We start from the raw sequence: 15969 nt of genomic DNA on the forward strand, positions 1-15969 counted from the left end.
CAGGAAAGAGTATTAAAGACATGAAGCTTAGGTAACAAGTGAGTCCCTACATATGGCTCATTAGGTGAGAGTGAGAGAAGTCTTCTTAGAGCTGATCTTAAGATAAGTAAGTAAGTGCTTGTGCTTTTGTCTTCTTCTCCAACTCGAGGTCCTTTCAGGGTTTTGTTTGCATTTTGGCTCTGTAAACAAGCACAAGTGTCTGCTGTGCGTTAGGCTGGTGTTCAGGATGATAAGAATGTGTCTGAGGCACCTGGTAAGCAGCAAACTATGCCTTGTTGCATGGCTGTCACAATCCTTAACCTTAAACACTGGTGCCTCAGCTGTGTGCTTAAGTTCATGTTTATGGGAATTTAGATGTAAAAAGAGGGCTTCCCCATGTAAGTGCTGAGGCTGCTTTAGGAATGAGAAGGAAGAGGATCTGCTTGGAAAAATGTTTTCCAACGGCCTGTATTATCCAGGAAAGTGAATAGCATTCCAGCAAAATAGTAACAGGGGTTTAGTAACAGACATATTAACAAATAACGTATTACATTTCAAGTAACAAGACTCCAACAAAATGCGTAATCATGTAAAAGTGGAAGATTGTCTGATTTCCTTTCTCTACAGCAATTTTACAGACAACAATTCTGCATGATGCCATGGTTTACTTCATTAAGTGTGTGACAACATCTTTAAGGTGGGCGTAACTTCCTAAGTCTACAGGAATGTCTATAAATACAAGTGCTCTCATTTGCAGACACGAGGAGTACATACAGCTCACATGGAAATGCCTCTGAAAATAACCAGCTGTTCATACCTGTGCTGTGAGTTTGTGAGCACACAGAGTAAGATATTACACTGACATCATGATTCTGGTCAGTCAAAATTTCAAATTAATGCAAGGTCTTTCTGTCTTTTTTGGCAAAGACACATCAACACATGTCAGATGAAGTTGTGCCACAAGATGTAATCCATGAAACCCAGGCAGTGGGTCTGGCTGGGATGTAGTGAATTTTCCTCATAGCAGTCCGTCTTGTGCTGTACTTTGCACTTTTGGCTAGGGCACTGTTGTGAACCCACCCACACACTGGCCATTGCTGAGGAGCACCAGCACAGCACCAACGCTGTCTCTCCAACACCCTACCCAAGGGCAAGAGATTGGGAGGGGACACCGCTGGGACAGCTGACCCCAAATGACCAAAGAGATATCCCATACCATATGACATATGCTTTGCTTCCCCACACAACCTTTGCTTGTTTCCATCATAATGCCTTTATTTTGACTCATGAGTTTTTTTTACATTTTATTTCCCCACCTTGTCCTGCTGAGGAGGAAGAGAGAGAGTGGCTGGGTGAGCACTTCACAGCCAGCCAAGGTCAGCCCACCACACCAACTATGGTGCATTTGGTCTTGGATGAATGAGTCCAGTATTCAATCTGTTCCCCGATGAGTGACAGGGAACAGTCTTTGTTCAGAAAGCCAACTTACAATCCTTTAAAAATTTAAGTGAACACATGGGAGAGAGAGAACTGCCATCCTGTCTAGGTAGGATTGTACCAAAGTGACACCTACCTGTACTATCCACTGATTTCTTCTCCTCATGGCAACAGTGTGAATACCCACATGTGCTAAGAGGGCAGCCAGAAGAGTGATGTGAAGGTTAGCCATCCCTTTCTGAAGAGTTCTTCTTGTGACCTCATGGGAATTCTGGAGCACCCATCTATGCCCATGTGCCCTGACCAAATATATAAAGAGCATAATGGGATACATTTTTAGCTCAATGCAACTGAAGCTATGAAAATCTAATACTGTCAGTGGCAGTATTAGTACAGTGACCTGAAAACCTAATCTAAATTTGTCAATTTTTTATGGCTTATTTTGGATTTTTTTTGTCTTTTTACAATGTAGCTTCTTAAACCCAGAAGATGAATTATTATGTGATTAAGGGAACTGCTCAGAGACAGGACATGAGAAATTTGCCAACCCCATAGAGGGATGATGTGCAGTTAACTGAGTAATTTTAGCATCTTAGTGCCTCAGCTCCTTTGCTTTTTCAGAGATGGTACTTTCCCCTTCCTTTTTCAGAGGGGGTTGCATAGAATGCAGGGAACACCTGCAATGGATTTTGATTATTTCAGCTGCTATAAAAATCAAAGTATTAATGGGCCTTCAAAACTTTGGCTTGATGGAATGAATGACTTAGAAAAATTAACATTAGGAAATGCATGTTTTACGTTCTAAGCTGCACTTAAGTCTGTATTAAATACTCTCTGGTGATTTTTCTTTTCATGAAGTGGGATTGACTCCATATGCCATGTATTCTTATAGCCATTATCCCAGGCTGGAGGAGTTACTTCTCTTTCTTCTTTGTCATAAATATGTAGTTGGAGCCTACTTGTGAGGTCCTGGGCTGCCTGGCAGGCCTTTGAAATGAGGAGACCAAACTGGAGGGGTGTAGTTTCTTCCTTGCTCTTCTTATGTCACTTTGTCTGTTTGGATTCCCACAGTAGAACTGCCCATGGTCACTAAGTTTTTCTGTAGTACAGTGGTCCTCACACACAATAAAAGATGCCAGCTGCCTGCCCATCTGTCTGAGGTGGTGAACTTACGGGTGCTTCCCCAACCCCCTAGACCTTTCATGATTCATAGATGCTCATGGAGAGTAAAACCCTAAACACAACAGCATTTTGGAGAGCAGGTTTCAAATCCACAGCTGCAAAACCTAACTGGCTTTGTCTTCTTAAAAGGCAGCAGAAACACTGAGTTCAGCTCTCATCTCAGTCCTTGCATCTCAGGCTCACTGTGGTGCGGTAAATCACCTGAACACGTAAAGCCTTGGAGTAACCAAGTGGGTGTGAGATGTCTGTGGGTCCTGGACACCTGTTGCTTTCAAAGTCAGAATCAGAAAAAGCCTATTAAAAGACATGACGTAGCCCATTTATTTTGGTCAAGAGTGTTCAGCCATGCAATTTCATTTGCCTGTGGGTGACAGGTCCTTATTCAGCCTCAGTCTTCTAATGTTGTAGATCACAACCTTATCTTGTTTGTTCCACAGCCCTCCTCCCAGCTCACCCTCCTGCACCAAAATACAGTTGCTTTATTTTTAGATAATTAACCTTTTCTTTTGCCAGCAGTAGTTGAAGTGTAGGGCTTCATAATTGGTATGCTGTTGTCTCTGACTTCTCTGCACCCACATGGGGCCTTTCAGTCATTGTTAGGGCTGAAGCCTCTGTCTGAATCCATGACACAGAGCTGCCTTATTGTTTCTCTGAGTAGGAATGCAGCAGAAATCAATGAAATGAATGATTATTATTATCCAGAACTGACTGGAATTCAGATGCTGAATGATGCACCCAAGTGAATTTTTTTAAAGTCAGAGGAGCAGAGTGGCTGCCTAACACCAAGTTATACTTGAAGGCACAGACCTTCTGTCAGACGAACATCTGACTGTCACTGGATTTTCAGTGCCTAGCTAGTAGGAAAATGCGAGAGATTTCATTGAGGACCAAATTTCTCTGAAGGCATGTTGATTAAAGCAGCATTCAGATACTGAAATAAAAGGCAGTACCCATATATTCAAGTAGAACCAAGAAAATAAGCCATATCCTAGGGATGTCCTGTCCTGCAAGCCTAATTTCAACAAGCAAGGCATTAGAAATCAATTTAAAGTGCTGCCTGTATGAAGGTTGTTCAGCCTGGAGAAAAGAAGGCTCCAGGGAGACCTTATTACAGTGTTTCAGTACTTAAAAGGGGCCTATAAAAAAGATGGGGACAGACTTTTTAGCAGGGCCTGTTGTGATAGGAGAAGGGGTAATGGTTTTAAACTAAAAGAGGGGAGATTCAGGCTAGACATAAGGGAGAAATTTTTTTACAGTGAGGTTGGTGAAACACTGGCAGAGGTTGCCCAGAGAGATGGTAGATGCCCCGTCCCTGGAGACATTCAAGGACAAAGTAGATGGGGCTCTGAACAACCTGATCTAGTTGAAGATGTTCCTGCTTATTGTGGGCGCATTGGATTAAGTGAACTTTGAAGGTCTCTTCCAACCCAAACTATTCTATGATTATATGATTCTATATTGGCTGAATACAACTTTTATCCTGCATTAAAAGCACAGGGGCTTTTAATGTTCTGTTCATTGAAAGGTTGGGTTTTTATGACGGCTGTGAGTAGGAGGTGATTCATGAATGCACATCATCACTTCTCAGCACTCATGAACTTGTGGAAAGTCAGAATAACCTAGGATGCATCTGATTTTTCTAGAAAACAAGATTCTGTACTAGAGCTATCTGAGTCTAGCATTCCAGCTGTAATGTAGTCATAGAATCATAGAATCATACCATAAGATTTGCTCCTGATTGTGTACCCTTAATTTGAGTTAAGCTACACTTTGCTTAGGAGTAAACAAACAATATGTGGGAGAGAGAGAGATGGTAGTCCTTTCTTCAGTCATGGACGGGGGATTTCATAGGCTCTCCCCAGATTTCTTTTCAAACCCATCATCTCTCCCAGTCCTCTGGACAAACACATAACTTTAATGCAGTAGTCAGGAACTGTGCAAGCTTACAGTCTTGGTCTACAGGAAAACCAAGGCAAAATTGTGTCAGAGCAGTTGCTGATGCCCAAGGGACCTAAAAGCAGTCCTGTGTTTCTGCTGCGGGCAAGATTGTCATTCCCTAACATAGGCGTGAGGACTGTGGCCATCAGGCTGACCTCGTAATCCAGATGAGCCCTCGTGCCTCACCCATAAACTCCAAGACCCTTTACTCTTGCTCCCCGTTGTGCCTCTGCAGAGCATGAGTTCACCAGCAGCCACAGTGATGCAGCCAGCTGCAGCCACAGCCCAGCAAAAATGCCAGGTGGGAAAGCGAGCAGCTATGTGATCTACTCTCCATCACCTCCAAGTCCCACCATCTTCATCCTGCTGTCCATGCCAGTCACAACTCAGCGACAGTGTGCGGGGACAGGGAGCAACTGTGAGAACAGGAAGGGGGACAGAGGCCCTTCTCACCTCAGCCTGGGTCTGCACAGCCCCATCTGGGCTTTTATTGAGCCATCCAGAAGCACGCCTGCCTACACCGAGTAATTGCATTTTGTTGTGGCTGTTATAAAATACATTGGAAACATGTGTGGCTAGAAGGGCACATTAAGCTCCTGCATCTTCTCAGTGTGCATTTTTTTCTCTTTTTTGTTTATATTTAACAGGCCAAAAGAGACATTTCAATGAGGAACTGTGGCTCCCTCATAGTTTTCTGTTTTCTTCAATGGGCTGCAGGCATGTGTATCAGGGAGGAAGCAAACTCAGGGTTCCCTTCAAAGGGAAGGTTTTGATATGGCTAAGTCACCTTAGATGGCAACCCAGAGTGGCGTTACCTCCCTCTACAACATTTTCCAGTGGCTCATGAAAATGGGGTTCATCTCTAGGGGAGCATTTTGTGTCAGGGCAATACCTGATGAGAAACAGCAGTCTTTCTCAGCTGTGCTTTGTGGATATTGTATCTATCAAGAGTCACATTCCCATTGGTACTCATGGGACAAGTTCACTGCATTGCCCAGGGCTCCTGGTTATCTATCTGAGTGGGTTATCTCTTCATGATTGTCAGTTTCACTCAGGGTTTGATTCTGTATAAAGCACCTAGGAGCTACCTGAGGTTTTGCAGGATCAGTCCCTGGGTTTATGGACAGTTCCCGTTTCACCTTTGTTGGCTTCCTCTTTGTGCAGGCCTGCAATCAGGAGCTAATCAAGGCAAGTAGCGTGATATGTCAGGTTTCATTATCACCCCAGTTCCTGATAATGAATGAGGATCAAGCAGCCCAGTTCTCACAGTTTTCAGCTTTCACCAGCCTTTGTGCTCAAAACAGTGTTTAAAATGTTGCTACCACTCTCCCCTGCAAATAACCCAAGTCTGTGCCTCCAGCAGAAGGTATAAAGTATTTTGTTTATTCAAGGAAAGATAGCAATCATGAGCATTAGGGTGGATTTAAAAGCCTTGGACTTTATTAGGGAAATTGACTTCAATTTCATAGGAAAAAAAGGGGCGGTGTGGAGGGGGTGAGAGGAATGAAAAGGAAATTTCAAACAAAAATGTTCCAAGACCTCTTATTCATGAGTTTAGCTTTTGCCTGTTGAGCTTAAACAACTTTCCATTAACATTCCTTATTGAGTACTGTAAATGGAAAAAGCAAATAAACATTAGTCTGTGGCCTGATGTGTTGTCAGTGATGCTGTTAATGAAATTTTTTTTGCTCTGTCTGTGAAAGAGAAGGTGCCAGCAGCACTGCTGCTTGCCAGCCTGGTCAGACTTTGTGGCTGTATCTCTGTACAAAGCAGGCAAGAGAAAAAGCTTTGTTTAATCTTCAAGATACCCAGACTGGTGGCTGATGTGGGGTGTTAAAATGCACCCTAAAATAAATTAACGTTTGCCAAAGATGAGGCTTCTGCCATCGCATCCTACACTCCCTCTTCTGAGCTGGCCAAGCTCTGCTTTGCAAAGTCAATAGGGTTTTTGAGAGTCTACCATTCTCATCTGAAGACCTCACAGCTACAATGACCAAGGACATCTCTTTCATTTCCAGCCTGTATTTCATTGATCTTTTTGTTCTTATGCCAGAATTCTCCGTAGTAGTTTCCCTCCCATGTTTGCCGCTTCTGTCTCCTCATTAGCTTGAAATACATAGACCTTAGTCATATCCTATTCCAAGAATCCATATTGAACTAGCTGAACTCTTGTAGGCCCTTCTTACAAAATAATGTCTCATCACCACACCCAGCTCCCCAGCAGGGTTCAGGAGACTCATTTCACTAGGTGCTTTACCCACCGTTCTCATAAATACCTGCAGTTTTCATCTCTTGTCTGGTTATTCCTCCTACCACTGACATTGCTTTTTCTATTGCTGATCTTCCTTTGCCTTGCAATCTGCTCAAAATTAAGTGTAGGAAAGACATTTTGACACTTCCAGTCTTGCCCTTTCATTTCTTAAATTTCTTCTTATCAGAAACAACAGCAGAAGCTAAGTGAAAGAAACTTTCTTATGCAGAAAAGATCATCTTTTAGGAACATCCCAGACCTGTTTCAGCACACAGGTGTTTTAGAACCACCTGTTCTTCAGGCTCCCATAGCCTTATTTTCCTTCTGTCTGCACAGACCAGAAGAATTCCTGAGGGTATTTGAGATCTTTTACTCTTTGGGTGGCCTTCACGAATCCCAAAGCTCCTGGTAAGAGCAGTTTCATGAATTGGCCTAACTTCTCTTTTCATACAAGCTCTACCACAGGCTAAAATCTTATCACACTTATCAGCTTTACCAAACAACATCCATCTTTGGCTAAACTGAGTGACAAAAATTGTGGAGGAAGAGGAAGAAAAGGCCCCTCACATTATCCTCATGCTTCTTCTGTGTCAGGCTGACTGGAGTCAATGACTCTTGTCCCAGCATAGACTGGGAACATCGTATCAGGGCTGACTGGAGTCAATGCAAGATCAGTTGCATGCTGTACTATTACTTGGGTACAGAACACAATGTCCTACCATGGGCTGAGGCCAGAACACCTGAGGCTTGCATGTAAGTGCATCACCAGGTCTCTGATGGTCTTTCCATATCTCTTCTCAAATTCCAATACAAAACTGACCAGGCAGACAAGCACATCTCTCTATACTATTGTGATTTTCAGTTGATTTTTTGTTCCTATCATCTGGTAATGTACTCTAATAATGGGCTCACAGAGAACTTTCCTTCTGATGAAACTCTTGCCTCATATTTAGGACAGGAAAGGCAAAGAACAAGAGAATCTCTCTGTTTGTTCTTGATCATAACCCAAGAAAGACAGAGTACTCAGTGAGTAAAGAAAGTGTGCCTTTGCTGGAAAATATTATACTTTTACTTAAAATTTCTATTTCAATTGTTTCTATCTAGTGTGGAAATACAACATCTTCTGAATTCAGGCTGCTTAATTGGCGGTGGGAGTCTTCTCTAGACTATTGACATAAAAAATTAAGCATATGAATGTAGGTGTCTTTATGAGAACAAGGTGACAGAGCTTCCCATATATTTAATGGAAAGCTGGAGCTTGATTTAGTTGCTTAAGTGTAGGTGTCTGATACTATTTATGTTGCCAGAGGTCATCTAAGACAGCTGCAATAAGCCTGAAGATATGACACAGGAACTACAAGACACACCTTTCTGGAAACACATCTCAAAAGTAGGTGGTATCCTGAAGGGCATTTCAGTGACCCTGGATGTCTATACTTCAGTAACAGAATCGGAGCAACAGAGCGCAGAGCTATTCAGGTCACTTACACTAGGCACCTACACCTGTCCACCAAATAGCTCTGCAGACTCCACTGACTGTACTAATGAGCAATAGGGGCTGTTGTATTGGTGACAGTAGGAGCTCTGACACCCAGCTCCTATATGTGCCTGCACATTGAAGGTCCCTAAATAACGCACGCCTGGGGCTGAATGTCAGTGTACGTGCTTCACTCAGGATGGAGGGCTTTGAGGGGGTGGTTCGGGGTGTCCATTAACTGGATATGGAATCTCTGCTGTTGAAATCGGATGCTCTCAGTGGGATGGTATTTCTATGGAGGAGTGAATGAGGAGGGGAGGAAGACAGAGAAGAAAGCAGGAATGGAGCTGTTGTACAGGATCTTGGATTATTATAAAACAGCCGGTCATAGCAAATGTTTGTGGAGCGATGGATTATGAGTCAGATATATTTCAATTAAAAGACAGTATAGACAAAGGTAGCCTGATAAGTAAGATTATTATTTTTTTTTATTTCAAAAGTGGAAGCTTTGATGAATTGAAGGAATTAATTAGCAAAGACAGCTGATCTCAGGATTTGAATGTGTGTGTGCAAATTTTAACAACTACAGAAAATATCTTAGACTTCTATTCAAGAAAGAAGAGAGAAAAACAAGTAGAGAAGGACTACGAACATAACTGGATGAATAACCCAAGGGTAAATAATCCTAGAAACAAACAGGGAACAGAGAAAGAAAAATGGGGAAATGGAAGCAAGGAAATCTCTTTAAAGTTATAGAGGTAAAAGTGAGAATTTGCAAGCTTCAAGTGAACCACACGCTTCAAAGTTTGTGAGAAAAGGATGAAACATTCACTGGTTATATAAAAAATGAAGAAGTAAGAAAGCTGAGCATTACGGAGTGAAAATCAAAGATCTTATAACTTTGTTCCTAAAGCATAAGTGAATATGCTGACTCTGTTTTCAAGAACATGGGGAGAAAGGCCGTGGCTCATGCAAATCAGGTTATCTGCATGAAGCTCAGGTGCTTATGAAACCATGAACAGATAACCTCCATCAAAGTACTTTAAAAGAACTGGAAGATGACACAAGGCTTGGTAGCAAAGTTTTTCTATAAAATTCTCAAGTTAAAGGTGATATTACAAAAATGGAGAATAACAAAGTTAATACCTGTGTTTTAGAAATGTGAAAAACATGAGACAGGAAACCATATGCTTGTTAATCTGATCTTAATCAGTCACAGGTCCTTAGAATGAAATAAAAGAACGAGCATAAAATGTAAATGAGAGAAATGCATCAAACCAGACTAAACTGACCTTCCCTTGACAGGACAAATAATCTTCCGAGACAAAGGAAATTAAGTCAGTCATACTTATCTAAACTTAAGTGGAGCATTTGAGAGGAGAATACACAGGCCATTATTAGGTGAGCTGGAGAAGGGGTTTAGCAGAAGAAATGTTATGGAGAACTGGCTAAAAAGAAGACAAAAATGAGCTAGTATTGAAAGTAGAGGCATTTTAAGAGCGGCACTCTCTCTGATGTGGTTTTGCCAATGCAAAGGAAAATTAGAGTATCTTAATAAAATGGGATGTGATTCAAGAATACTCAGGTTCTAATAACAGAGTTTCTGCCGTCACCTGAGGGCTTTTCTGAAGAGAACAGCTGAGAGAAAGGCTGAGTGACTAGAAGCCACTGAAGAAGCTATGAAAAAGACAAATGTGATCTTAGAAATGTCGGTATGTCTAACAAAAATAGGAAAGAAAGTATACCATTGTAAAAGACATTGATGATATTTTAGGTGCAATATCTCAGTTAGCTGTAGGTAAGATTTTTTTTTTTTTCACTTAGAGCAGGTGACCAGGATGCTTTACAGCACATCAGATTTGTTTGTTCAACCAACAGTGGTTTTGCTCACCCTGTTTTATTTCACATAACTCAGATTGTCTCCTTCACACACATGTCCCAGTAAGTCCTGACAGCACCACCTGGCAATAGTCTCTTACCTTTGTCCCATCCCCGCTTTCTGCATGATTTTATGTCCCAGATGCCAACCATGACTTGGCTCTGTGAAAATGAATCATAGCTGTGGAGTGACACCTTAATTCCACTGAAAGTTATTTTAAAAGCATCCCTGCGTCTCCTACTCTTTGCATTACAGAGAGTGTGCAGATTGCAGTGTAGCTGAGCTATGTTAGCAACACTGGGCTTGCCTGGATCCTACTCAGGATTTTGCCTTTCTTCTTTCTCTCATTCATACGTCATATTCTGATATGACACTGAAGGAAAAAAAAATCCACCTTGTCTGGCTTTGCAGGCTGTTTGACTTTATGATATGTCATCATAAAACCATCCTAAAACCTTTGCTACCATAGGGTAGTGTATGAATTTGTGTTAGCTGTTCTTGAATAACTTCACAGAAGAAAAAAAGACAAAGGATGTTTTCAGGTTTTAGAACTTAAACTGAGACTCTTGAGATCAGGCCAGAAATAGCTATGAAATCACTACCTACGACATTAAAGGCTGGCACAAAGTTTGGTGTAAAGTTAAATCACAGGATACTTATCTGCAGAGATCTGGCTATTGTGGAACATCATGCTTCTTAAAACAAAAAACATTAGAATAGAAGCCAAGAGCAAACCCTGGCAAAATCTAGCTACTAGAAACACAAGCCCCACCTAAGAAATGGAGTACAGTCTCTTGGAAGCAGTGACGAGCTTCCGTTGCAAGTAAGGAGAGCTAAAAACGTAATTCTTGCTTGTATAAACAGGCGGGTGATGAGTAATGAGCATGATTTCCCCCGTGAAAGTATATCTCGTGCTGGTAGTCACAGCTTCAGAGTGGATGTCATAAGGGTGGAGACAATGAAGAAAAGCAGTACAAAATTACTCAAGGGCTGGGAAAAATGCCTACAAATGAGAGGCTGAAAGTTTAGCAAAGAAAGAACTTGGAAGTGACTGGACTAGAGTATGCAATTCCATGGAGTCAGTCAAAGGTACTTCTATCTAGTTGTGACATGAGATGGGAAGAGATGCTTGAGGTAATTCCAGGTCCCTGACCCCAGTACCAGCGTATATGGGTGAACTGGTATATGCGGTTCACAGGTGGCCCGACTATATGATCTAATTATTCCTTTTGTTCCTAAATTCCATGAATCTTTGAATCATTCTGCAAAGAACTTTCTGCATCCAGGGTTCCCATGCCTCACCAGAAAATGGAGAAACATCCTCTGGAAGGTTTTCCACTGACTTCTGAGGCTGTGGGCCAGGGACACAACATGGCTGTGACATACAGAGGGAAGTAATAAATCATTAGAGAAGTGTCAAGTAACAGTAGTGGCCTGAAAAGTATCTGTATGTCTAAGGCTGAGAAATTGAGATCATGAAAGTCAGATCGCTTCTGTCTTTCCAAACAAGAAAGATTTGGGAAACCTATGGCAACTCTTACAGATGGCTGGATGGCATCCTGGGGCTCTGCTGACAAGACTATGAGCAGCTCTGAGGGAATTAGCACTTCACCCTAATTTTCCAGCAGGCAGCTTAGGACCAACCTTTTTTATGCATTACCTTTGATCTGCAACTTTTTATTTCTTTTTTTCCCAAGGGCTTATCTTGCTGCATTGCCATTTCCTCAGGTAAAACCATGTGGGCTTTGTTGTGCTGCACAACTGGGGAGATGTGCTTCCCCTCTCGGCCCTTGCACAAAGCCCGAAGGTCAAAGCAGTTATGAGCTCCTCACTGCGACTGACTTGCTAATTATCAACTTCAATTTCATGCACTGTTTTTATCCATTTAGCTTCTAAAGAAAGACTTTCATGCTGTATTTAACAGCGAAATTCCAGTTCATGCTCACTTGCTCTTCAAATCGGCTTTGTCACAAGAGAAGAGATGCATTTTTCAGGAGGCTGAGAGACCTCTCTGTGCTGAGCTGTTACATACACTGTTAGGTGCTGTAGCAGCAAGGGTACATCGCATCTTTCACCATCAGGGCTTTAAAGCCATTAGGTGCTTCTACCTACTATAATGCATATGTGCCACAGAAAAAGATGAAAGTGAAGAGAGATGCAAGCCCAGATTTGTCCATCCAAGTCCCAGCCTGCAGTGGGACACAAAAGGTGGGCAAGGTGGTATGCAGCCCCTGCTGCGGTCAGTGGTGGAGATGACAAGGGAGGATGCCTTCTGGGGGTCTCTCACTGTCCACAGCCATTGTGGAGAGTGTAAGCTGCTGTGTTTTTAAATGACATGCCATGTCAGAGGTAAGTTGATAAATCCTGCAAGGACAAGAACAGAGACAGCATTAGAAGTCTAGTGCATCCCCACCTCATAAATTACACCAGAATTTTATCAGACTTGCTTCTTTGAAGAACATCTTTTTAGGACTATGAATATGACAGGAGACTCTTTAATCCTAATTATGTAGATGTTTTAGCCCTGTTCCCAGGGTGCACTGAGGAGAGGGAACTGATTCCCTGCAGTACTCTGGTGGATGTGGCCAAGAAAGGTTATGGGTAACCTCTGTCTGGCAACAATCACCATCCAGGCTTGTGACCCTGATTTTCCCCCATTATGTCATCAGGATGATTATTCTTCCCTCATTCTGCCTGAAGACACATTTCAGATCCAATCTGTCCGAGCTGAAACAGCTCAGCTTGGTCTGGCAAAGAGCAGCCACAGGATTTCCTTACCCTGGATGTTTAACTCTGATGCTGAGTATCTGAATGAACACTTTATTTCTCTTTATGTTGGCAAACATAGTGCAACCTCATTCATACCATCCTCCTCTACCTCCTCACCACAGAACTGCAGAAGGAGCCCTTGCCAACAGCATCATCAGCCAATAGAGGGAAAATCTCCATGGGATTTCTCCAGATCAAGAATTTGAAGGGGCAGAGGAGCTCCTGCTACTCCCAGGAGGAGAATTTTGGGTGCTAGTGCATCCAGAGGCTGAGATGTCCACGTGCCAGTGTGGGATGGAGGGGCTTGGAGCAGGGTTGTGTCTGCACATGCAGCACAATGCTGCCTGTCTCTGGTGGGTGGTCTTTACTACAGGCTCTTCTCAAAGAAACTTCAAACAGAAAGCATCAAGATTTTGGCCTTTTCTGTCCCTCACTGCAGGGAAAAGGGTCAAACAGCATAGAGAGATTAATTAGTTCAGTATCAAGGCCTCTGTGGCTTCTTATTTTTTAGACTTTGGATGCTTTAGTAAATCCTCCTATTTCAGCAGAATTTCAAAGCAAAAGTAAGAGTCCTAGGACTTACCTATGACCTAACTGCTCAAAAGTGCAATTTTTTTTTTCCCTTAAAATTCAGACTGAACAGTTTCAAGCCTCCAGAGAATTTACCTAAGCTTTTCCAGGTTCTGAGCTTGTCATGTTAGAAAGAGGTAAAGAATCTTTACTAAAATGACTGCCCATCCTGGTACCTGAAAGTGAGGTGTTACAAGGGGTAGCTAAAAGCAGAGGCATAATTGCTTTGGGGTAGGTACCTCATTGACACCCTATGGAGCATTTTTCCCCCCACCTCTCAGTAACACTAGCTGACAGTCTATTGCATTCTCATTTTCTGTGTACACTACTGGGAAATAAAGGGAGAAGGAGAGGGAAAGTGTGATGACCTGTTCTTGAAGACGACAGTTGAAAACTGCAGTCAATCTGCCACAGTCCACCTTCCTCCCAGACCTTCAGCAAGGGTTAATGAAATCAGAGTCGATCACAACAGTCCCCTGGAGTTGAGTTTCTGTGTGCTACCATTCAGCAGCTGTGGCCCGTGAAAGAAAGGTTTCAAGCTTTAACTGCAACAAGAAAACCTCTCCTACAAAGAAAACACAGAAGCAGAAAGGTGAGAGCTTAAACTCTGACACCCCTGCCTCCTGACTATGTTTCAATAAGGATGGCAGATTGTCTGGCCAGCATACTATTCAGAGGTGATATCAAGTATTGATTTATTTCCAAGAAACCTTAATTACATTGTTCAAAGTCTTGAAAAAGGACTGTCTTGGAGTTATCAGCAATCTGAGACCAGGTAGTAAATAATAAAACACATGAGTGATTCTGAGCTGTTTTAATACACCTCTTGATGTGTTCCTCAGGAAAAACAAAAGCAAAAACAAAAAACAACAACAAAAGCCAACACAAACAACAACAAAAAACCCCAAAGAAACAACAAACAAATAAACAAACAAACACCAAACCCCAGAAAACTATTATAACCACATATGGTCTTTTAATCTAACTAACCAAAGCTGTATGCTGGCATCAACTTATTCCATTACCTCCTCACATTGTTAAGGCTTTATGCTTCACTTATCTGAACAGATGAGCAGATAACCTCTATGTCCAGAGCATCCTTTGGATTTTTATGGTGTTTTGAATTAGTGGTGCAAATCTAATTTTGCTGAAACAGACCTGGGCTCCATTACTGAACGAGCATTTTCTATTTGGATTAACAAGGCTGCATTGTGTCACTGCCTGATGTAAGGTGCAGAAGTGCCCAATTTATCAGAATATTAAAGGCGAGAGACTGTTGTGGTTTCTCTTCAGCCTACAGAATGTACATTTGCAGGTCTGCAGCTGAACTCCCTTCATCAAACACCTCATTACGTTGGCAAAGTGAAGGGAAACAGCAACTTAAATACTTCAGGAATATACTGGCTATACATTAACCCATGAGTCTGTAGCTGTAGGAACCAAACAAGCACCACAGCATATATTTTGTTCAACAGAAAATCAAACCAGGAAAAAATATAGTCCTGTCAAGTCTGGGATGTTGCTCCTGACAGAAATGAGTGTGAGAGAGAAGGAGTGGTGTTGGCAAAGAATTCAACCTATATCTGTACTGGGGTACTGAGGAGCATTTCCAAGGTGTGTTTTCCCACTCTGTGATGAAATAAGACATGAGCATGTGTCTCCCACCCCCTCCAGGGTCCGGTGTCCCCAGTGGGTGTGTGTGTTTGACAAATGCTCTGGCATAGTCTGAAAAACTCTCTCATCTGCATGTCCAAGGGAATATGATCCCATAGTATCCCACACACTATCCCACTGGTCAATATAAACAAAGACCAAGAAATCAAGGTTTTCTTTCTGGATGAGTAAAAGGCTGAGTGACCTTGTAGAGTTACTTGTTTCTTTGTGGCTTGTCTGTTCTATATAAAGCAATGTGGATAATTTTTATCTATTTAACAAACATGTTTGAAGTGGAATGAACGTTGGAAATTACAGATGAATACTTCAATAGAAGGAAGCACCTAACTACACAGGAGCAGTCTCTGGGGCCTTTCAAACCAATATGCCATCCCTTGTGAGGCTCTGTCCATTTGCAGTGGGATTGCCAAACAAGAGAGAACTAAATTACTAAATATCTCTACGCAGTGGGGAAAATGCCTAATCTGCTTGACACAGGGCAACAGGGAAAAGGACACAGGTCTATTGAGGCTTCAGAACTGATGTTTTAGCTGTAAAACACTCCTGTTCCTCAGAGGAGTCATTACGCAGAAATTCTGCACATCTCAAAACAGAAAATGCTCCCAAGTTCATGCAGAAAGCCTTTGTCATTGTTAACATTTTAGCTGCTACCAACAGGGAATGGTTGCCAAAAATGAGCTGAGCAGCTGCCCCACTGAATGAAGAAGCTGGGTAGGATGGCAAACTCTGAATTTGTGGCTTGTATGCTGTAAAGCTCCACTGTGTTCGGGATTAGTATAACTGCCACAATATATAGGAAATAAAAATACAGTG

This window comes from Streptopelia decaocto, assembly GCF_964273445.1.
Source record: "Streptopelia decaocto genome assembly, chromosome: 1".
Taxonomy (NCBI): Eukaryota; Metazoa; Chordata; class Aves; order Columbiformes; family Columbidae; genus Streptopelia; species Streptopelia decaocto.